This window comes from Hirundo rustica, chromosome Z, assembly GCF_015227805.2.
Source record: "Hirundo rustica isolate bHirRus1 chromosome Z, bHirRus1.pri.v3, whole genome shotgun sequence".
Classification (NCBI taxonomy): domain Eukaryota; kingdom Metazoa; phylum Chordata; class Aves; order Passeriformes; family Hirundinidae; genus Hirundo; species Hirundo rustica.
In genome coordinates, this window is record NC_053488.1 from 66603654 (window position 1) to 66628236 (window position 24583).

Consider the following 24583-nt stretch of genomic DNA (forward strand, 5'->3'; position numbering starts at 1 on the left):
GAGCACTGGAACAGGCTGCTCAGGGAACCACGAAGACATTCTAAACCCACCTGGACACGTTCCTGCGTTACCTGCTCTAGGTGACTCTGCCTTGGCAGGGGCTTGGGACTGGATGATCACCAGAGACCTCTTCCAACACTAACTGTTCTGAGATTCCATAAGAGACCATTAGCTGCTACCTTAGCACTTTACTACAATAATGCAATGCAACATATTCAACCCTCCACTACCACTCCCCAACTATTTCACCATTAGAGTATTTTGTTCAACTTTCAAAGAACTGTTAATTCAAGGAGACTGTTTCTAGGTTTAAGTGAGAAGTAATTTTCTAGCTTTCCATTATGGGTGAAAATCATTTGAACCACCTCCCTGTCCTGGCAGCTAGAATATTACACATTTCAGTGATTTGACGAAGTCCAGAATAACTGAATAGCAGTGCCCATGACCAACCTGCAAGGGACCTTTCCCTGAAAGATGGGCAGAATACAGACATATTTGATTTCAGGTGTTAGCAATGCAAAATCCAAGATACGATGTTTGACTTTACAAACACATTCGTCCAACAATTTCATTTCTCCTCAGTGTGAGTGCTGTAAAAACTCTTCTTTCACTGCTGCCACACAAGATCTCCATTGTGCCTAGGGCACCGCGCTAAGTGTCAGAGCTTGATAATGAACCCCCTGCATTTTTATGAGCAGTATACACCAAAAGATACAAATCAGGAAGATAAACCCCCCATTAACTATGGGTTAACTATCCAGGGCACTCTCAGGTGAAACATGAAGCAGCCTTGCAGTTCTCTTTAGTCTTGTCATACCAATAATCTCTGACATCCCATCTGCAACCATAAACAAAACAAAAAGGCAACTCTTTCTACATTTGAAATTTTGGAAGTCCAACTGTATTGTGTTTGCACAAGTATGAAAAACCTCAAATTTGACAGAGGTAACCAGTAGCCATCTACAGGCACCCAAAGTTACTCCTAATTACCAGCATCATCAGTTTTATGTCTCAAATCTATGGCAAACTATTTGCTTCCTGACAGCGCTTCATTAAACGTCTGGCACAAGAAATGCTGCAACAGACAAGCTGTTTCTTCATTTAGGTTTCCTTTAATCTTTCATATACAAGTACCATATATCTATATTCTTTCATATACAAGATAAATTGTCACATACAGAAACAACAGAGTTCAAAAAAAAAAAAAAGTCCAGACCCATTAGATACCCAGCCTGCTGTGCAACCTACTACCTGGTGTCTGAAAAGAAATTTAACCTCAACAACAACAACACAAACCAACAACAACAACCAAACAAAAGCACACACACAAAAATAAACAAACAAACAAAAAAAAAACAAACCAAAACAAAACAACAACAAAAAACACCCCAAAAAACCTCCACACCCACACCACACCACCACAACCGAAAACAAACACACAGAACAAACCAACCAACCAAAACAAAACAAAAAAACCCCACGCCAGGGTGTGTCAAACATGCTACACCAACTTCACTTTTCCAAACCCTATTCAATCCCTTCATTAAGTCAGTTTTTAGAGTCTGTTTCATCCATCGAGTATTCCACTGGCATTCAAGTTTGTTTATATTTCAATCCATGGCCTCACTGAATTAAACGCTCACCTTCCTCCTCAGCACAATCTGTCACACAGGAGTAACACTGTCTCACAGCCGGGAAATCTCACATAATGAATGATTCAAATTTACTGGAAGTGTTAATGGGCATAAGGCATAAAACAGTGACTTCTCTTTAGCTCATAACACCTCATTTTTGTACAGATGAACAAAGTGCTTTTGATTGTTTTCTATTCTTTGCATCTGCTCAGCTCAACTGGTACACAGGACTCAAAATTTTGGCACACAATGAAGTTATTTAAACACTGACAGTTAGGAACAACCTAAAACAGATGGCAAGCTCCTCTTTGAGCTTAAGACTTCAGAGAAAGAGTCATGAAAGCTTGGATGTGCTCACTGGATATGTTTTCCTGAAACTGTAAGTCTAGTAGACTTTGAAAGACTACCCTAACACAGGTTCAATCTATCTTCTACTTTTCATCACCATTTTCTACTATGGAAATAGACAACAGACATTTGCTGTTTCTTGTAGTCAAAAAACACTGTATTTCAATCAAAATCTGTTCAAGGACAGCACCACAAAAGCTAAGCTGGCCATCTCCAGGAGAGAGACCACCATCACATGCAACTTCGGAAGACAAAAGCTGTAACTGCAAATATTATCCCCTTCACCCAGCTTTATATACTAAGCAGGATGATCTGGAATATCCCTTTGGTCAGTTTGGGTCAACTGCACCCCCAAATTCCTCACCAGTGTAGCAGTACTTGTGTTTAGCACAAGTACAAAAGTACTTTGTAAAGAAGTATGGCTCCACACTAGCCACTGTGAAGAAAATTAACTCTACCCCAGACAAAACCAGCACTCTCACACAGTAACAGCCCAGAAGCTACGGTATTTTCTATAAAGCCTACCCAGAGATATAAAGATACTTCACACCATCATACCTTTGGTGTGTGTACCATTTTCTTCTACTCACCTCTCAATGGTAACTTGTCAAAATAGAAAGGGATGCCATCCAAAGGAAACTGAGCAAAGTCATAAAGTGGGAATCTAATGAGATTTAACAAGACCAAGATACAAGAACAAGTACAAGGTGCTGCATCTGGGTCAAGCAAGTCCATGTATCAACACAGGCTGGGGAATGAACAAATCAAGAGCAGCTCTGTGAGGACTGGGGAGTGCTGGTGGATGAGACCCAGTCATGAGCACTTCCAACCCAGAAAGCCAAACATGTCATGGACTGCATCCAAAGCAGCGTGGGCAGCAAGGAAAGGAGGGGACTCTGCCCCTCTTCTCTACTAAAACCCCACATGGAAACCTGCATTCAGCTCTGGGGTCCCAGAAGAGGAAGGACATAGAACTGTTGGAGTGAGTTCAGATGGGGGCCATAAAATTTGTCTGAGGGATGGAGGGAGGACGTCTCCTACAAAGAAAGACTAGGAGAACTGGGACTGCTCAGCTTGGGAGAAGAGAAGTCTTTGAGGCAACCTAACTGCAGCTTTCCAGCACCTAGAGGAAGCCTACTAGGAAGATGGAGAGGGAGGTTTTGCAAGGGCAAGCAAGTGACAAGACAAGGGGAAATGGCTTCAAACTGAAAGAGAGTAGGTTTGGATTAGATATTAGGAAGAAAACCATTACAGTGAGTGTGGTGAGGCACTGGTTGGTACAGGTTGCCTGGAGTTGTGAATGCCCCATCCCTAGAAGTGTTCAAGACTGGGCTAGATGAAGCTCTGAGCAACTTGGTATAGTGAAAAGTGTCCCCCCACATGGCAGGGGGGTTATATCGATATGATTTTTACCAAGATTTTTGGTACCTTCCAACTCAAACCATTTTGTGATTCTTATAGGGGTGACTTTGATAAGTACTACAAAACCTTCTTGCTGAGCTCAAAGACTTGTGTAAGTTTATTTCTAGTCTCATTAGTAGTATTTTTGTCCCTTATTTAGAATTCATTTAATTTAGGATGATAAAATGCTTGAGTTTGTCAAAAATAGAGGAGTGATACTAGAGCACTGGCTCAGAAAAGACACCTAGCTATTTCTGTAACAAGAAAATTACTTGTGCCTTTAGTATAATCTGTAATTTTTACTGGTACATCCGTTCACAGACAGAAAGCCATAATGTAGCATCCTCAATGTCAAACACAAATAGAAAAGGTAAATGCTAGCATGCAGACAAAATTTTCAAGGAATATTAAAAATCAGGATTTTTTCCATCAAGTTTTTAACTGAAACACAAACTTATGAAAAGAAACAGACATCTCTCTACATAAAAACCACCAAGTACAATTTCAGGCTCCACTACAACTTGAGCAGTCTTGCAGGCAGATTAGAACTCCAAGGATTAGCAAAGCCTGAACACAGCAGAAATGAGCTTCTCTAACAAGCTTATGTATATAGAAGATCTCCCAAAACGTTTTCAGTCAAAGGCTGGAAAAATGATGAGGAGGCAGCTGCAGCAAAAATGTTCCCTGAGATTTAGCAATAGCTTCCATGGTATCAGGCAACGAGCCTAGTACATTTTACTCAGCTATCTATTGTCTCCAGCCTTCACCATTTTATTAGAGCATGTTGCTGAAGACAAATAATGCATTTTACTCCTCTGAAACACACAAGCTGGTTTTTTTTTTCCCCTCTATCTAAACAACTGTTTAGGTAGTGCAAGGTTTTTTCACTAAAGATTTGAGATCAAACTCAAACTCTATACATATTTGATGGTTATTTGCTTTCTAACAATGTCAAAAATAACTTTGTGCAGACCAACCAGATACATTTTTTAGGCAAGTCCTCAAAACAAGAACTTAGCTGGTACTGCACATCCAAAGCTTTTCCAGACCTCTAGTAAGTACTCCATCCTTGTCACACAACTCACAATACGGAATGTAGATTACAAATAAAACACTATTTAAAAAAGAGTACCCAACCATGCACTTGACACCACATTACGTTTCCAACTATAGCCCAACATCCTACAGAAGAAACCCAGTAAATATTCATGGGGGAACACTACTTTTAACTACTACCCATGTTGTATCGTTAAACACAAGGATATTAACTACTCTTAGATAAAATGAAAAGCACATTAACTTTTCAGTACATCACAGAAAATTATTTTGCAGCTATCTGCAGATACTTATTTTTTTTATCCCTTTTTGTTAAGAGTGTGAAAAGCAGAACTAAAATCAGTCATACTGACTCTTAAAATCAAGCACCTATATCTTGATACAGAAAGAGGAAAAACAATTATGTGCATTTTTCTTCAACTGCCAGCAAGCTGTTTGATTACACAATGTGTACTTTAAAACTGCTGAAGTTAATACAACTTATCAGCAATGCTAGGGACATGTCAGCTTTAGAAAGCTGTCTGCAAAAAGCAAGGCAGAAGAAAGACTACAAAAAATGTGAGCCTTCTGCTGAATGGGACAGAATCTGGTGACAATAGACATGGTAGGAGCTGAGTTTGTCTGTCTTTAGCCTTGATCTTTACTGGTAAGACCAGTATAAACACCAGATAGAGGGGAGTAAAGAAGGTTGAGACAACTCAAAAAGAGAGGTATCCAGTGTCAGAACAACATAGGAGAACATATTCCCACAGCTACTAATATTGACAAGCACAGAACAATGCCCACGGAGAACACAGACTCTCTGGGCAGAGCAGGAGACATCCAAAACCTAACTGGAAACTGACTGCTCTAGGCTGACCCTGCCTAAAACTGAGGACTGAACTAAACTATCTCCTGAAGTGCCTGCCTGTCTCAATCATTTCAGTCATTAATACAACATAAGTACCTCTGATAGTTTTTAATGCATTAAAAAAGCTAAAGTATGCAGTAGAGGGCTATTAACCACTAACAAACTCCAGTCAATAAGAACTGCACTGAACACAAAAAGAATACATCACATCTGTGTCCTGTTTTAGTGCAATTAGAGAAAGATCTTTTCAGGGGTTTCTGTGTCATCCTGTTATTTCACCTGTAATGACAAACAGTGTTCACTTATACAGTATTTCTTTAACATTCAGGAGTATTTGCAGGTATTGGAATATATTATGGTACACCTACACATCAACTTTTACCTTCCACAATTTTGTCAACAGCAACACTGCCTAACAGGCAAGATAAGGCAATGAGAAAAAGCAGAAGAGAGCCTTAAGGAATACTTAAGATCTTAAGGCTCAGACCAAAATGCTTTTAGTAATTTTTTGGTTTAGTGTTTTTTATTTTTAGTCAAGTTTCCAATTAGCATTGTGATATAATCCAAATGAATATAGGGATAAAAAGATAATATATCACTCATACTTCCTGTGGATGGACTGATACCTTTAAAATCACCCTTAGAGAAAGCACCAACAGTAAAACAAAGGATATACTTGTTATACCATTAACCAGTATAATTGGAGAAAAAATTAACAAACACAAGCCTCCAGAAAAACTACCTGGAACACCAGCAATCAGGTTCTAAAATCAGCTCAATACTGCTCTTTGTGAACTCATTATATTACAACTATATGCACAGTTTTCCACTTTACATGCAATTCCATTCTCCAGTTTATCAGAAGGAATACATTCTACAACATGGACCAGAACAACAGTGCTCTCAAGAGTACATAAAGCATTCTATTTATGATCAGGAGAACAGTCTATTTATTCCTCAAGCTTATAGATTTTCCACTGTTACCAGCATAAATAGGTAAATAAATGCAAGACCTGTGTCAAGACAAGGCTTCTTTTAAAACAGTCCTGCCAACACCACCTTCATTTTCTAAGAAAATTAGTGCAATTAATGAATTATCCGGCTTAGCAAGAAGTCTGGAAAATAAATGTGTATGTTTCAAAAATTTTTACAAAGATACAACTCCTTGAATATTGAGTTGGTATACCTCCCCGGTGCTTTTCTGACATTTCTACTGCAGTCTACCTCCTCAAGGCTGTTTGTGACAGCTTCTTTATCAACCACAGACAGACAAGATGTGACATGCCTTTACAGAGACTTCAGAACTGAATTATTCAATGCTAAGGAGCAGCTGTATGCAAGCTATAAAAAGAAGGGCAAAAACACACATGGGAATGAATTTATACAGAAGGAAACTGCCTCAAACAGCAACGGTTGCATGATCCACTGTGCATCGTCATTGTTCTAGCTTTCTAGGATTTCTCCCCTGTACACATCAGATCTTGTCCATGTAATTCTTCATTAGAGTCTCCACAGACTTCTCCTGAAAGCACTGTTTTACAGCTGTGTTATACTGAAGTAATTCCATGGTCACCATGGCCATTTGCCTAATCCTTTCTTGCTTAGAGCACCTGTTAGACTGACTACACTTGCGTTTTTCTGTTTACAGCCACCTCTCCAGCGCTGGAGCTACCAAGCACCTCTAACTTTACTTACCTGTTGACTGTGGTTTTGCTTTGATCCACCACTCTCAGCCCTGATGGATGCCACAATGGGAAATTTTAGAACACTGCTATGTTATAAAGGAGAAAAAGACTGAGTAACAGTCCAGTAATACCACTCGAGTCAGACATCTTTAACTACTTCTAGCTTATCTACAACCTGACTTTCACCAAATACCTACCCCAAAACACAGATGTCTATTTAACAGACCCATACAAAGAAGCAAGTAATTCAAACTGAACAAATCAAATACTGTGTATAATTCTGGGGGTAATTCAATGCACTCTTATTTTTCACATAGAATATGGTTGTGCAATGTCACACACATAGTGCACAAGGAGACACAAAGTAGAAACAGTCCTGCAACATAACCAGTGGCTGTGGCTTTTGTAGCCTTACCAGTATCTTGTTGGCTTAGTAAACGCTGGAGGAGGAGAAACAACGCACTCCAGAACCAGACACAACTATTCCCAAGATGCTCCCTTCTGCTTCTGAGAGCTCACACAGTGGGTCAGGCACATGAGAGAACACCACACAGCTGCATGTTCCACTTCTTGATTCATCTTGCATTAATTCATCAGAAGATATATATGAAAAAATGAATACAACTGATATCTTAACATGAACAACAATAGCTTACTGCTGCTGAATTGAGGAGTATACAATTGCAGGATCACTAATTTTTTCATCGGTAGGAGGAGGCCCCATAGCAAACACAGCTACCTCTAGTCTCCACAGGTCCCACTTCTGTCTCCAAATCAGAAGGTATGAGATGTAAGTCTGACAACCTGAAAAAACACCTGCTACCTACTTCTCAGAAATGAGAGTGGGAAATATGCAAAATCCCAGGGTCACCTACAACTCATATTAACACAATTCATTTTGTGCCCAAGTGTGTGTGATGTGGAGAAAGAAGGGAAGAAATCACAGGTCTATGTTTTTACATAATTTCCAATGATGTTTTACTGTTACACAGCAGAAGCATTGCAGGTTTCAAGGGTGAATACACTTAGCTTAAGCAAGTTTCATAATAAAATTTTTTTTAAAGGCAGGAAAATATCGACTAGACGGAGAAAAGCTGTACTCTGGCTACTCCTATACAGTACAGGAGATTATAAGCACTCCCTAATAAAAAACCAGCAACACAGTTCAAGGAAAGTATACTGCAGGTAACTATCATAAAGCACACTTTTAGAGAAAGAGCAAGAGACTGCCAGCTGCTTGCCATCAAAAGCATGAATACACTGATAGCATTATCCTGGTTTGCTACAGAAATAGACCTTGAAGAGAGGCTATTTTTCATCAAGTTATAAAGTTATTACAACTCACTGGACTGAAAAGATGTTTAAAAATTCATGTCAGCTTCTCTAGAAGAGGGTGTTCAAATACTCCTCTTATACAATTCTTCTTGATGTTACTTGGAAAGGATGAGATTGAAGATCTCTCCTAGATATTAGCAAGGAACCTCTGTGGCAGAACAATCTTAACACTTAGTCACAGAAGAACCATTAAATACAGACATGCAAGAGTTTCATCTGACTACTAAACAACTGATATTGTAGGGAAAGATTTTATCCTTCCCTACAATATCAGTCTCCACCCAGGCTTCTCAAGAGGCTTTTGTACTTGTTTACGACTGGATTCAGCAGCTTGCATAGATAGGAGCAAGCTTCTTCACATCATCTCTCCAACATTTTATTTGCATAGTTGAATGTTTGCTAGCCCTACCACCATCTGTTTGGTCACTCCAATGCATCAGAATGACTCTCAGGATTAAATACTGAGCAATAAGCTTATCCTGAGAAAAATGGGAATCAGAAAGGAAGAGAAAACAAGACTTCACCACTCATTCTGTTAGGCCAAAACATTAACTGAAGTTAATCATAGAACAGGTGAGGTTGGACCACAGGGGGTCACCTTGTCCAACCTCCCTGCTCTAGCAGCTTCATCCTAGAACACTGTTGCATAGGACTGCATCCAGACTGTTCTTGAGACCATCTGTGAGTGAGACTCCTAAACTTCTGTGCACAGCTCATTCCAGTGTGCAGTCACCCACACTGGCTCTGATCTCTTGAAACCCTCCCTTCAGGTACTCATAGGCATTGACGGGGTCCCCCCTCAGTTGTCTCCTCTGGAGGCTGAACAGGCCCAGTTCCCTCAGCCTTATACATATGAGAGGTGCTTCAGTCCCTTAATCATCCTTGTCACCCTCGGCTGGACCTGCTCCAGAGCTCCACGTCTCTCTTGTCCTGAGATGCCAGAACTGGACACAGCATTCCAAACACAGCATTACCAGGGCGGAGTAGAGGGGCAGGATCACCTCCCTCAGCCTGCTGGCACTGCTGTTCATAACGCAGCCCAGGATGTCACTGGTCCTCTTGGCCACCAAGGGCACTGCTGGCTCATGGGGAGCTTGCTGTCCACCAGGACACCCAGGTCCATCTGGGCAGAGCTGCTTCCCAGCGGGTCACCCCCAGCCTGTGCTGGTGCCTGGGGTTGCTCCTCCCCACGTGCAGGATCCTGCATTAGCCTTTGCTGGATTTCAGAAGGTTCCTCTCTGCCCATCTCTCCAGCCTGTTGAGGTCCTTCTGAAGGGCTGCACAGCCCTCTGGGCTATCGGCCGCTCCTCCCAGCTTTGTGTTGTCAGTGACATTGCTGAGGAGGCCTCTGCCCTTCACCCCAGTCATTGACGGAAAAGTCATACAAGACTGGGCCCACTGGGATGCACCACTAGGAGCAGGCCTCCAACTGGACCCTGTGCCACTGATTACAATCTTCTGGGATAACACTACAATGTCTAGTTACTAGCAGTTCCACATGAGCAGTTTTAGATCTACTTAACTCTTCCAATTTAAGGAGAAAAATTTTGTGTCCATCTTAACATACATTTTAAGATTTAGCATGACTACAAAAGACAGCAACCATTATGGGTTTGATCTGCACAGATAGTTCAAACTGGTACGTGGAAGAAATGGTCATGAGGTAGAACACACTAGAAAGGCAAGTCAAGATTGTCAACACCAAGCTGTATCGTATGGCTGACACCTAGAAATGGACAGAACACCAACAGGCTGCCTGCAGAAGTAGTAGATGCTCCTTCCCTGGAAATATTCAAGGTCAGATTAGATGAAACTCAGCAAACTGAAGATACCCCTCCTCTTTGCATAGGAGTTGGGACTATGTGACCTTTAAAGGTCCCCTCCAATCCAAACCATTCTATGATCCTTATTTTTCTGTGCTTTTAGAAGCCACTCACATTACTTCACTCAAAGGACAGCAGGCAGGGAAGAACACTTAAGTATGAAGGTGAAGTTGAAGAACAATTTCATGTTCAGTCATGTTTTCCAACCCTCCAGGTAGCTGCCTGGTTTTCATGACCACTACTATTTATCCCATAGAAGACACTGGTATAAGCTGCTTAAACACACATTCCATTCCTTCCTACTTCCAAAGTCTAAGTGAAATGTCCATTTCATACTCCAACTTAAATAATTTTGAAGCAAAGTAAAGTAAACACAGAAAAAGGGTAGTTAGCTATTATTAAAATACATAAAGCCAGAAGTAATACCTTAACTATTTACAATCCTAGCCCTCTCTGCTGTCACTTCCTTTCATAGTCAGTAGTTCCTTACCACATTCTCTGCACCCTGATCCTCTTGAGATCACCCAGCACACTATTACACAGAACAATGGATAGGAAATAAGGTACTGTTGATACAAATGAGTTGTGATCAATTGGTCGCATATTGTTAATTGGCAAAGATTCATGCCTTTCACACGTTACCAGCTCACAACTGGACACACAAGTATGTGACAGAAGCATTATTGTCAAAAATAGTTTCAGACAAAGGTATTACAGTTTTTAGTTGCTATACACAAGGGCCCCCTGCATAAAAGCACATATACGTACCTAGTCCGTTACCTCCACTCTTTAAATTACCATTCAACCACCTACTTCCACAGCCATTTCCAGAAATCAGGAAGCTAGAAATGCAGAAGTTACATGTGGATAAACAAGGATATTAAAGTCTAACACACACTGATTTAGTCTGATACTGCTCCATGAACAGGATTACCTCAATCTTTGCAGCCATTTTCCATCTCCTGACTCATTAGCCACATCTTCCCACTTTTCATCTCCTTTTAAGCCATATTTCCTCTCCTACTCTACCAAAAGCTGTTCCAAGAAGCAAAGATGATATTACCCACACCAAGGCACCCTGATCCACAGGACACCATACAGCCTGTCTCTGGAAAGTCTAAACAAGGCCAAAATTCAGACATGTTCTCCTAGAGGTGTGCCCAAAACACCCTCTACCATCTGAACCAATATTCTCAAGAAAAGACAACCAAACAAAAAATCCAAACTAAACAAAGGTAGCAAACCTCAGACTTAAACTGTTACACAAGCAACAACTTTGAACAACTTCTACTTTACTCAGATCGGGCCACTGTTGGCCAGTATCTTGCTCGTTATAGTTCATCTGTTACACAGAGAGGCCATCACTAACATCATCCTACACTAATCATTCCAGTTGCCAAAGGATTGTCATCTGGCGCAGAACTGCCCTCATGAATTTTTAGAAAAGGCTTCTGACAGCCAGTGCTCTCAAATGGTTCATGCAGAGATACACACTTTTAGCTCCCAGAGGGCTCTTAAGACTGCTTTAAAATCTAAATATGCGTGCCTCTAGGCTGATCCCCACCAGGAAAACAGGTTCGGACAGATCACTGTTAATTCTTTTAATAAGCCATTTTGCCCAGAGGAAAAGACAATTAAATTTTCTCTCGAAAGAACACCGTCATTCAACCCCTAAGAATTAGTAAACACTTGGGTCTACTACCATTCATGAAAAGGTTTGTTGAAAAATTGCTGACTGATGGTATGTTCTAAATGTAAAGCAGACTCATAAGGGCAGCAGATAGTAGCTAACAACATTATTTGTCCAATTGCTATCCCAAAATACCTAAGACTGAAGGACTGGAACAGTGTCAAAGCAGTGTTACAGCTGTTAAAACTGTGCAGATGACTGAATTTCACCTTGAAATTGCAAGAACAGCCAGTAGTTTCATACTGTCCTGGTATTTCTGGTTCAACCACAGCTCAGCTTTTTTTTCTTTTTTAATATGACCAACTCTACTATGACTCAATTCTCTGTCTAGTAAATACATTCTGTTTTGTTGGCGAACGTGGTAGACAGATGAGTTATTTGGGACAGTAGGAACTTCAGGTCATCTTCAGCCTCACCCCCCATCCCCAGCAAGATTAGCCATATGGTGAGATTGCTTAGGCCTTTATATTGTATGAGCTGAAAACTCTCAATGGAAGGAAAGAGCACAATCCATCTCTGTGGACACCAGGCCCACTGCCCAGCAGTTCTCATGGAAAGAAAAGTTTTCCCACACCCCATCTCTATGGTCCAACTAAGCTCACAGCCCACCAGGGCTTTCTGCCCCTGTTGCTGCTGGCATCACTGCCAGGTCTGCTGAGATTTCAAACAGCATTACAAGTTACATGGAGTCAGGCAGACCTTAGATAGATCAGAAGGCTGATTAGCTTTGCAAATCCATAAATTTGGGTAACAAGAAAAATTTGGTAACCAAAACTATTCATATTGCATTCAGATACAAAAGGCACCTTCATCTCTTTGCTACATCCACAATAATTTTCATGTTTCATGAAACTGAGGCTCTCATTCCCATCTATTAACCCTGCTGTACAACTGCCATATTTTTCTAAGGAGGAATAATTAACTCTTCAGTCCATACACATCACACACAGCCACCATGCACCACTCACATTCAAGATTAGAAGCTACTCAGGCAGTCTCACGCTCTTACTGAGAGTACCATTTCACATCTTTCTGTGTAGGTCACTGTGAAATCCTGCCTGCATGTACTGCATTTGATAGCAGTTTACTCAAAGTTATCCTAATTTGGACTGGACATAGGAATAACCACATGTACAGCTCTTCCTAAGAGCCTGACAATCAGGATTTTTAAGACTTATGGAGATAAAAACACAGCCAACTTCGGTTAAGCAAGTAATGAAAAGATAAATAAATCAAATAAACAAATCAAATTTTAAAAGGGCAAGACAACCCAATATATAAAACAGGAGGACAGCTACAATTAGACCATCATTAATTTTCAGTATTTTAATAATTGAGCAAGTAGTAACAGCAGCCACAAAAATTTGGTCACTGATCTTGGACACACTCTCAGTACACACAAAAGTTACTCAAGATTGACATGCAGAAGTGTAAGCTAAATCTGATACTGCACAGTTAATTTAAGTAAAAACAAAACTTCTCCTACAAAAACTATCAACTCATTTTTCATTCTCATGGATTAGTTCAATCAGGAAACCTGATGCATTGAATCATTCTATGCTATTAACTCCAAAGACAGGCAATTTGACTTAGCATTTCTTCAGGAACATTGTCATTTCTCATTTCAGAACACATAAAAATGTTTCAAAACAAGTAATCCTTACTCTACCTGGTTACACAACACACTGTATTTGTAAAGAAAAAAAAAAAAAAAAAGTATCAAGAGAAAAACAGGTTGTATTTTTGCCCCAGCAAAAGTCAGCAGTATCTACCTCCTTTTTTAACAGCCAGTTCTACACTTCCAACACGACTAAACTTGCTCAGAAAATCCCTGTAGATTCACAGAATGGTCTAGGTTGGAAGCAATCTTCAAATCTTCCAACACCTGTGTCATCAGCACTGGTATTTTCCACTAGATTAGGTTGCTCAAAGCTCTGAATGCACCATCCGTGTTATATCATTCAATGTAGAAACAGTCACCATCTCAAACATCTGAGCTGCCCACGAAACCTTCCACACAAAAAAAGAAAACCTACAGATCATTTATAATTTCAACACAGAACACAGTCTTGATCACCAGAGGTATGTAAAAAAACAAAAACAAAATACACCCACTGATCTCCACCACGATGTCTAGTTTCATATCATTCAGCTGCACTGGTTCAGAGGAATTTTGCTACAAGAACCACTTTTCTTATAAAAATAGCCTTTAGCAAAAGACAAGCATGACTTCATTTAATTTTCTTTCAGTTTGCTCAACTGTTAGAGAAAAAAATTCAGCTACTCAGTTGGTTAATGAGGCTGTAATTCTCATCTTGCCTACCAACATCTCAACCATGGATGCAGTCCAAGGCAAGTGCTATTGCTACGCCAAGTTTCACAGTTTAGCTATCTGAATGCAAAGGCAGCTTCTACAGTCTTCTTCACTTTATGCCGTTCACTTTGTCAGCAGTTTTCCAGTTCCCTTCAGAATGGGTGCTCTGGCCAGATTAGTGATAGCAGTTTTAGGTCAGGACCTCAATTTAGGCTTGTAGCTCAAGGTACAAGCACGTAAAAATTAAAAAGTCAAACTCATTAATACATTAATTTCTTCTCTACTGCATGCATGCAGTACATGCATAGTCAGTTACAAGCAGCATATGGCAGTTTAGAGCTGTAACTTTGGTCGTCCCTCTTTCGGACAGAGAAAGCAGCTTCTAATGCTTATTTGGGAGGAAATGAACCACACCATCAGGATGTCTGATGATATTTTCACACGTGTTACTAGAGGTAAAAATAATACCTTTAATTACAGTTATAGCAGGTATTCGGATTTTAAGATTTAAATTTAAAAGATTTAAAAGCTCTTCTTAAATCAACTGTGATATGCAACCAGTAAATGTTCACCTCTAGTTATCCTTGCTGGATCAAGACTGGAGATGAACAGCAGATACAGAAAATTTAAATAAATCCCAAGATCTTGCTCTGCCCTTAAACTGGGCTGGGTTGATGTATATGAAATTCAGTACTAATGGATAAATAAAAACAGAGGTCACAGCATTAATTTTCCAGCATTTCAAGAGGACAAGCAAAATGGACTGCAATTGAAACAAAGACTTCATTAGAAAAATAAAATGGAAACTAACAAAGTATGTATGGTACCATTCCTGCAATATATTGCCCACTTCAGTGCAATGGCTACATATGCATACGCTCAAAGCAACTTTAGAAATCAAAATACCCCATTAACAATCTTTTCCACTTCCAAAACAGATGGCCATAATACCTACTCTCTCCTGCATCCATCTTCCTTTCTCAATTAAAGAGAAACACTTTTTACTAGACCAGAGATCTAAGGAACCACCACCTTCCCCTCCTCCTCACCACTTTGCACACATTTCTCACAAGGTCACCTGGAGCAGTGATGCAAGGAGCCTTAACTACTTCTGTAGTTAAGAACACTTTTGCCCCACTGGTTCCATGCGCTCTCACAAAATATTTTGCTATTCAGCACACCTTCCTCCAAAGATGCTGCTCCAAGTCCAGACATAGCTGCTTCCACATGTATGGGAAATGTAAGGGAAAGACTGTAACTTCAACAATGCATTCAGAAAATAAGTTAATCACAAGTAAGATTTGGAGAAGTTCTCCGCTTTGGTAATGAAACTAAAAAAAATCTCATGCCACAAGGACAAAACCAGAAGTGCCAAACTTATAAGGTCAAGTCTAAATAGTGGGCAGACAAACCTTTGCCCTATTTCTGGTGTTCAGACATTTAATTCATAAATTTTGACATCCACCACCCCAAGTCTAAACCAGGGAACCATTTCTTGAAGGTGCTTTATAGTTAAATTATTAACAACAGACAGTACCACAACATTCTTGGCCAATTTTATTTATACTAAGGTATGTTAATAACTAGCTTTCCATAACATTACACAGAAACAGCCTCTTGGATGTCAAGGCTGACTGTCCAAATCCCAGTATATGGAAAGAGACAGGTCTAAACTCAGAACTCTCAAAAGCACATTGTTCCCTTAAAAAACTCAGGTAGTGTGCATGTCTGGAATGTACCTACTACTCATTTAGAAATCAGAGACAAAGACAGCCCAAGAAGCCCATTTCAAATGTTTATGCTACATGACATGTAGGTACAGTCTGAATACCTGCAAAACCCACTGAAATCTCTACCTAATTGTGTCAGTGCAGCTAGGTGGAAATGGCACAGAGTATCCAAACTTATCTTCTGACCTGACTCATCCTCTCATCCTCTACCTCCCTCCAGGTAATACTGCTTAAATTTTCACCAATACAAATAAAAAACAACAGACCAAAAAAACCAACCAACCACCAAAAAAAAAAAAAAAAAAAAAAAAAAAAAAAATCCCCAAAACAACAACAAGCCCACAAAAAACCCCACAACACCCCCCCCCAAAAAAAAACCCAAAAAAAACCCCAAAAAACCAAAGCCCACCAACAACAACCCAGCATAGGAAAGATGCCTCCAATCACCCTTTCCAGTATGTAAAAAATATGAAAAAATTTCTGAAAAAATATGTAATAAAAGTATGTAAAAATGTAATAACAGTATTGCAAAATACAATCAGCAGGGACACTACTGGTAGAGAAGTTTAATTTACATTACCTTTCTCTTGCCATGGCTGAATCTCCTTCTCTCAACCTTTATAAGAGGAAGTGACTAAGGCATTTGCCTATAAATACTTACTTGAATTTCCAAGAAAAATTCTGTTCATCCATTCTAAAGCAAATCCTACTGAATTCCTTTGTGGCATCAAGATTTAAGGCACAGAAGAACATCAGTGCTCCAGCGATCATTCAATAGCAGTTTCATTTCATAAAAATACATAAAGCTTATTCAGCTAAATCTGAATAAGGACTTAGCTAAGCAAACTCACCCAGAGCAGCCTGAAAGCAAATGCAGACCTACAGAAAGGCTGATCAGCACATCACAGTGAATATTCCAGGACACCCTGAGTACTCTTTCCTGCCTCTGTGTAGACTGTTTTATAATGTATTTGAATGTTAAAGTGCTAGTACTTCTGCTAGTACTTGGGTAGTAAGTATTCACAAGACTGCATAAGCACACTTTATAGTATGCTACCACAATTCAGGTACTTTCTATTGTACGATGCTTGCTTTCTACCTCTACTCCACACTCACTGGAAGTAAAGTAAGTCTTACAGCCTCAAGTGAATTGGGAATTTCCACCACCTCAGTATTTTCTAGCTTCTGCGTCATTTGGGCAGCTACAGTGTGTTTACAGGCAAACACCTGTTTTTTGCCAATTGCAGCTGACAATCAATACTCATTCTTGCAACATCTTACAGCTTCATCTAGTCTAATAATCTCTGCAGCTTCTGACCAGCAGCTAGACCGTTTGAGCCATCAGCAATATAATGACTGTGTGAGGGAATGAAGAATCGGTATCACTGATGTTTTATGGTAAAGTTCAAAACTGCCTAAAATTATTCTCATTCTGATCCATGGCTGGCACACTCACTGCTAGCACATTTAAACACCAAACTCTCATCCCAACTTTAATAAAGAAACCACAGCTTTTTTCAAACCCTCATCACACTGGGGCTTACTACAACTACCAAAACAAATCAAAACCCCTGTTGCTTAAATACAGAAATATCACTAGGCTGAGACAGAATAGAAAACAGTGACACTAGTTTAATCTCCATCTGGAAATCTTCAGCTTGTTCCCAATTCCCATTTCAAACATATGAAAGTAAGACCTTCCCATTACAACTTCCATGTTATGTAATTACTGCTCTTAAAGCTCCACACATTTTCCCAGTCAAGTCAAATTCAGACTGTGAACTACTTCAAAAACTTAACATGGCATTAGAATTTTTAAATAAGTTTCTGAGAAAGCACACTTAAGATTTCTGCTGTGAGCTGTTTCTGTTTTGCTTGGTTCTAAAGCTGAAATCCTGCAGTCCATGTAAAAACATTGACTACTAAAGCCAAGCGTTTCCCTGAGGTCATCTTTCCAAGATGCACTTGCTACAGAGCTGTACATCAGAAAGTCTATGTGAAACACATGCTCTTCCAAATACAGTAAAACCAACAACTAGCAATTAGGTCTCCTATCACAGATTCTGTCAGATTAAGTTGTTTTGTAAGCATTAGAAGTAAGGAGACCCTACAAATAAAAAACAACTCTTACTAAGCAAAAGCAGCTGGCTCAGTATTGACAGTTTGTCTGAGCTTCAGTGGGAATCAGTCAAGAAGCCTATTCATGTTAACTTAGCCACCACAGACTTGGTATGACTTTCAGAAGTTCAGCATGGATTAGGCAAAAAAAATCTTGATCTAGACATCAGCTGTAGTAGTTAAAACTTACAAATTGTCTTATGCCAGCTTCTCCAGAACTAAACCTTCTGAGTGCATCCAATTAGGTAGATTTTACACAGGCAAGATCAAAAAAACATGTAGCAGCTTCCATCGGAAATGGAACTACAGGTGTCAAAATCCAAAACACCATCAGCTAATCTGGCTGGAGAGTGTTGTGATTTTTCAGCTGATTTGGGGGCTGTCAGAAAAAGAAATCTGTGCACTAAAGCAAAGTTCTCTCACTTTTCAAATGTTAGCAACAGCTGGTAACCCTCACTGTCCTCTGCAGACACTAGCATCTATTAGAAAAGCATTTCATCAAAAGTGAAGATGGCATTAAAGCAACGTCAAAATGTATATTCATCACAATCAAGTTTATCCATTAGCTCACAATCAGCTTTACTGCTACGAAGAACATCATTGGCCACAAATATAATCAAAAGCCATTATATTATATGACAAAGAGTTTTGCCTATAAAAAACTCTAGCATTTCTGCACTGCTGTTAGTAGACAGGTGCTTGTGCTTGCATCCTTGTACTATTTTTAACTGCAAAGTCCACATCTGCAGGGGCGTTGACTTATTTTAAGAAGCAAAAAAAGATGAACTATCACTTGGGCTTTAGGACACTACAGCATACGGCATCTATTTCCTACCTAGTTCCCAACTAAAGCAAGCTTAGCTTTGTCTGTCAAAAATTCTATCTTAGCATTACAAGGACTTTAATAGAATTCAGCTTGGGCCTTCACTGTAGTTTCAATATTGTCATCAAGAAACCTGGGACATACTCCGCAGACTTTTTTATCTTGTCTTTTTTTCACCTAGATCAGTCTTAAGTATGGCAGCTCACAATTTTCAAAAATGCAGTAAGTAAATCTTTCCCTCCCATTTAAAAAACAGCATTTAAAAGGAATCCAGGAAAAAGAACAAAAATCCATCTCAAATTAATATAGTAAAGTCAAAATAAATTTACTTGCAGAAATATTACACTAGCATGATTACCCTAATAACAGAAAGATATTTATGTAGTTATAAGCATATTTAAGACATATCCATCTCAAAGACTAAAGCAATTAAAAATCTCCACTGCATATGGAGAAGATCAACCACTCCACCAGAATAAAACCACATAAAATACAGACATTGATTGCTGAAGCAGAAATAACAGTGCGGGTACAACTAGAAGACATTTGAAAGGGGCATTAAAGATGAGCTTGATCAAATTTGAATATAACTGATAAAACTGCTTAGAAGTTTCAAGGTGTGTGACCACAGTTAGAAATACTCAATAATATATCATGGTAAAGACTTCAAGTATCTATGTTTCTCTCTGATTAAGTAACATTCTGTTTTACACAGTGTATACAGAATTGCCAGTTTTATATTTACAAACAAAATCATTTATGCATAATCACTATAAATGAGGTTCAAAGTCCCTCTAGGGCTATCAGCCCTAATACAACATTTCTGAAAGGTCAGAGAAAATACATGAAAAAACCTGACTGTAACTTCAGGATTCAAAATTCATGGAACTGAAAAAGGAAAACTGAAGCTATAACTAATACCATTGTGCTTCCTCAGTCGAATAGAACATCTTTCAAGGCTTCCTCAATTTAATTTAAATTGGCCATCCAAGCAAACTCAAATGGCACGGAGCTTTTCAGCACAAAAAATCAGGAACCTATTACTTTTCAGGAAAATACACACTACCTGAAATACCCAATTCATTAGGCGTTACAACTTTATCCAACATCACTCATACGAAACCAAGATACTTAAGTCCTAGTAGTTACTAGACTTTACCAAGCAAGCCTGTCTTCAAAACGTTAAAAATATGGCAACTTTTAGTCTCAGAGACTTCGATTAAATACACCACCATCAAAGACTTTTATAAACACAATTTTTCTTGGGCGTTTTGCGTGGGGATTTTTTTGTGTGTTTTTTTTTTTTTTTTTTTTTTTTACCCAGTAACTATCAGTTTTCTAGTACTAACAAGTAACAGCTGAATTTAAACGGACGCTAACGAGAGAGTAACGAGGTGAAAGGGGTACCGAGCTGCCCGGCCGCTCCAAGACCTCTCACCATCAGCGTTATGCAGTTGAAGCAAAATCAACTCACTCTCCACGCACTCAAGGAAAGAATGGGATTTTTTTTTTTTCCCCGAGGCAGGGCAATCTGAAAAGGCAGGCAATACACCGAACCTCGATAACACTCCGTGCAAAAAGCAGGGTTGACGGGGCGACGATCCCTCAGTCTGACCAAGCTCAGACGCGACACGCCGTTGCGATACTTGGGTCCTCAGCGCGACGCAACCCCCAAATAAAATAAAGCATTTGAGCCGGGCACCCTCCCGCCTCAGCTTCCCTCCGGCGGGAACTCCCCAGCCCAGCAGCGCCCACTCGCAGGGCGGGACCCACCACACCACCTCCCCCGGGGCGTGGGGGTCGGAAGGCCGGGACCAGGCGGCACCGGGTGCTCGGCGGGGGCCGCCACGCCTTTTCCAGCGGAGGGCGGGAGCGCTGCCGCCGGCCGCGCAACCCCACCCGCGGGCGCGGCGGGCAGCCGTGCGGCCCCTCCGCAGCCACCACAGCCTCCGCACCTTCCACCCGCGGCCCTCTACTGCCCCACGGCCCCGCTGGGCCGGACGGCACGCTCAGAAGGCGGCAGACGCACTACGGTGGACATAAGCGCTCCGGTTAGAGCAAAAGTCAGACGGGAACAAGACGGAAAGGAAGATGCAGCTTGCAGGGAGAATGGGAGCGACGCTCGAGTAGTAGGGCCGCGCCAAGGAAATAGGTGGAGTGAAAGTCATTCAGAGATGCTGCTGACTGAACAACGGGTTTGTGGAAAGGTGTTTTGTCCGGAGGACAAGTGTTTAACCGCCCAATTACTGTCACATTAAAAGGGGCAAGCGGGGCAAAGAAAAGTCAGAAAAGCCCAACGTTTAAAGCAAAAAGCGATTTAACTCATCTAATGCGAGACGGGCGGAAAGGGATGAAGTAACGGTTCGCAGAAAAAAAAAAAACAACCCACACAACAACAGCAACAACAACAAAAAAACCAAAACAAACAAAAAACCACACAACACCATTGTCAGGAACTGTCAAGAAGCCCCTTGAATTAACACCACCAGTATCTTGGAGTTTGGGATCCAGACCGCAACAAGCCGATACCGGCGGAAAGCCACTGGTCACTCTGGTAGGGGCCGGTGAAAGCCTCCACACTCGTCTTGATTTACCTTTTGTTGGGGGGGGGGGGTACCCTGGCCATGCGCCGGCGGCCCTTAACCCAGCCTGCCCCTCGCCCAGGCCGCCCCGCCTTCCCGCCGTGCTCCCCGCGTGGATTACAGCCTCGCTCCGGCTCCAGCTCTCCTCCACTCCTGCTCCGAGGCGGATCCGGCGTACCAGCGCGCCTCTGCCAAGACCGCATGGCTCCCCGTAAGACCCGTCTCCGTTCCCAGCCCCTCGACCCGCCCTTCTTTCAGGGGCCCGGGACCGGCAGTCCGTCTGCTCGCTGTCCTGCAGGAGCGGCGAGTTTCGCGGAGCGTGGTTACCGCTGCTGCCGTCCCAGGCTGGGAGCGGAGCGGGGTAAAGTGTCTGCTACCCGAGGGTGCCCCGCAGCCGCCTCACCTGATGGCTGTTGTTGCTCCCGCCACCCCACTATCCCGCACTCGCCCCGCCGCCAACAGGGGAGAGGAGGTCGGTGACGGGTAGATAAAGGCCCCCACAGCCCGCCCCCGTGGCCACCGCCTGAGTGACGCTGCCGGCGGCCACTCAAGAAGCCCCGCGCCCGCGGGGCCGCGCCCCCGGGCAATGCGGGCACTCGGCGGAGCCAAGGCCGGGCGGGCCCTACTCCGCGACTGCCGCCGAGCGCCTTCGGGCAGGACGGAGAGCATGGCAGCGGAGTCTGCAGATCAGGATGGGGAGGGAGCTTGCCTTCCCTGGCCCCGGTGGGGTCAGGCAGGACATCCACAATGCTTGCTCATTTCTCTAAGGCTCCCCGACTGGCTATCTTTCCCTTGTGAAGTGTCGAGCTCCGGAGGCTCCACGCTGCTTCCTCTCCGGAAACGGCTCGGCGGGGTGGATGAATCCCCAAGCCGCCCATCTGAAGGGGAGCAGCGGCAGCGAGCGCTCCGTGACCGGCGACGCGCATTAGCCGCTCCGACAGCGCCGTCCCGTTTCCTGAAGGCGTCCGACAGCGAGGGGAACCCCTCTTCGGCCCCCGCAAGGTTCGACTGCCGAACACCGAGGCTGGGCTGCTGCGGGCGGCTCGTTCCGCGCGGGTAGCGCTCCAGCAAGTGCCCAAAGGGGTGTCAATGGGGTGGGGGGGGGACGGGACGGACTGTCCCGGGGGTCCTGTCCCTGCGGGAGTGCATGGTTTGGTGTGAACCCCGCCCTCCCAGCGCTCCAACGGCTAGTGAAAATACACCAGCCTCACCGCCGGTCCTTGGAAACGACTTGAGGTTTAACTATCCATTTGCCTCGCTCGTACAGATATCATATTAGTTATTTTCGTATGTGAAGTAGATGGGGACAGTGTAACGTGCTGGCAGCAGCACAAATTAAGCAACAATGGCAGAGCTTGGGGCCGGTCTTTACCGGTAGCACAAGCTGCAGTGCCAGCGTTTACCATCGCCGCCTCCTCCTCCTGCCCAGATCCTCCCACCGCTGCGGGGACGGAGGGCGAGGGGACGGGAGACGCGCCCGCGGACAGGACGCTCCATCTGTCCCTTTGCCCGGAGCCCCGCCGGGATCCCTGCCACGGCTGCCGGACGCAAACTTCCCCCGCGCACCCGGGTGACCGCTGTCCGCGTCCCCCGCCGCCCCGGTAGGACCACGGACAGAGATCGGGGCCGCCCCGCCCACGCTGCCCATGCACCGCCGCGCAGTGCCCCAACGTCCCGAACAAAGGGACGCGTCCCCTCCCGCGGCGGGTTATTCATCCCCACGAAAAGACACGGGTCTGCCCCGCTCGACGGTAATAGACTTCTCTCCGGGAAAGCTCATCGGCTCTCCTCATCCCGCCGCCCGCCCTCCGCACCCGGTGACAATACCGGCCGACCGCGTCTTTGTGCGCCGTGACACGCAGTCGCCTCCCAGCCCCGCAGGAAGCCACAAAACGCCGTGCGGCTAATGCAATTAGGCGCGGAGAGCCTTATCCCGGCTAATCTGGAAATGCGAGTTTATCTCCTCAAAGTGATACCATCTCCCTTCACCCGCGTGATGCGGATGCGTCCCTTCGGATACTCTCCGCAAGGAGACGTATCCGGAACTGGACGGGCGCGGTCACGCTGGGAACTCTTCGTCAGGGCCAGCCCAGGTAAGGATGCGCACGCCGTCCTGCGTGGGCGCGATGCGGCCCCCCACTTTCAGCGGCTGCCCTCCCCACGCTGCAAACGTTTCCAGCAACTCAGCTCCGCGGGCACGCTGCCATAGCCACGAACTGCTTCACTTAGCGCCGTCGGCACGAACCGTGTCAATACGGAGCAAACACAGGTGATCAGCACAATTCTACAAAGCATGCACCTCTGGAATGGGTCGCGTGGATCCCATCGCACACGTACAATAACGGAAAGAATCAAGCCATAACTTACCTTCCTCTACTCGGCTTTTTTTTTTTTTTTTAAAAAAAAAAAAAAAAAAAAAAAAAAAAAAAAAAAAAAGGAAGTAACAGTGCAGTTCTCCCGATAAGGAGTAAGAGGCAAATGGATAGTTCTCTCAAGACAACAGACGAGCTAAATTGCTGACAGTTATAAAAGGAAGCAAATAAAAACCAAACAAACAAAACAAAACCAAACAAAAAAAATCCTTTCCCCACCCCCAACAGTCCGACACTGGGGGGGGGGGGGGAGGGGGAGGATTTAAAAAAAAAAAAATTTAAAAAATGGAAAATTAAAAAATGAAAACGGGAGAATTCAAAAGGGAGAGAGTGACAGGACAACCCTCCTTTCACAACGCAATGGAACAAAAAGAAGGGAGGGAGAAATGAAGGAACAAAGAAATGAAGGATGGAAGGGCGATTTTAAAGACGCTCTCTCTCTCCCTTTCTCCCTGCTGGTCACTTCCTAGCGCCTCGCCACCCAAGGCAACTGCAGCATCGCGGCGTGCGCGGGGGGTCGCGGGGGGGGTGAGGGAGACGACGCCGTGCGGTGCCGCGCCGTGCCTCGCAGGGAGGCGGATCGCTCCGCAGATTTATAGCAGCCCCGCCGCCCGGCTCCTGCCCGCCGCCGCGCCGGGGTGCGTGAGTCTGCGCGCCGCGTCCGGCGGTGCGGCCGCGGGGGCGCGGTGGGGGGCGTGTGTCCGTCCAGAGGCGGCCGCGTCCGTCCGCGCCCGCCCCCCCGCGCGGCAGCCGCCCCACGCCTACCCCGGCGCTACGCGCGGCAACGTCCCCGCACCCCGGCGCAACGCAGGCTGCTGCCGG

The 24583-nt window shown here is 43.4% G+C and overlaps 1 protein-coding gene across 13 annotated transcripts in view; it reads right to left on the reverse strand.

Annotated features, from left to right (window-relative positions):
• ELAVL2 (ELAV like RNA binding protein 2) overlaps positions 1-24583 on the reverse strand; it is a 97495-nt gene that overhangs the window by 64117 nt on the left and 8795 nt on the right. For 2 of the 13 annotated variants that reach the window (XM_040090798.2, XM_040090789.2), the window contains exon 1: positions 21247-21303. The exons of 1 other annotated variant lie outside the window; for it this stretch is intronic. The gene's annotated coding sequence lies outside the window, so the exon portion shown is untranslated. Of the gene's footprint in view, positions 1-20364; positions 20392-21246; positions 21306-21792; positions 21844-24526; positions 24559-24583 lie in introns of those variants that run through there. 10 more of the 13 variants (XM_040090797.2, XM_040090790.2, XM_040090796.2 and 7 more) reach the window with 9 other exon arrangements.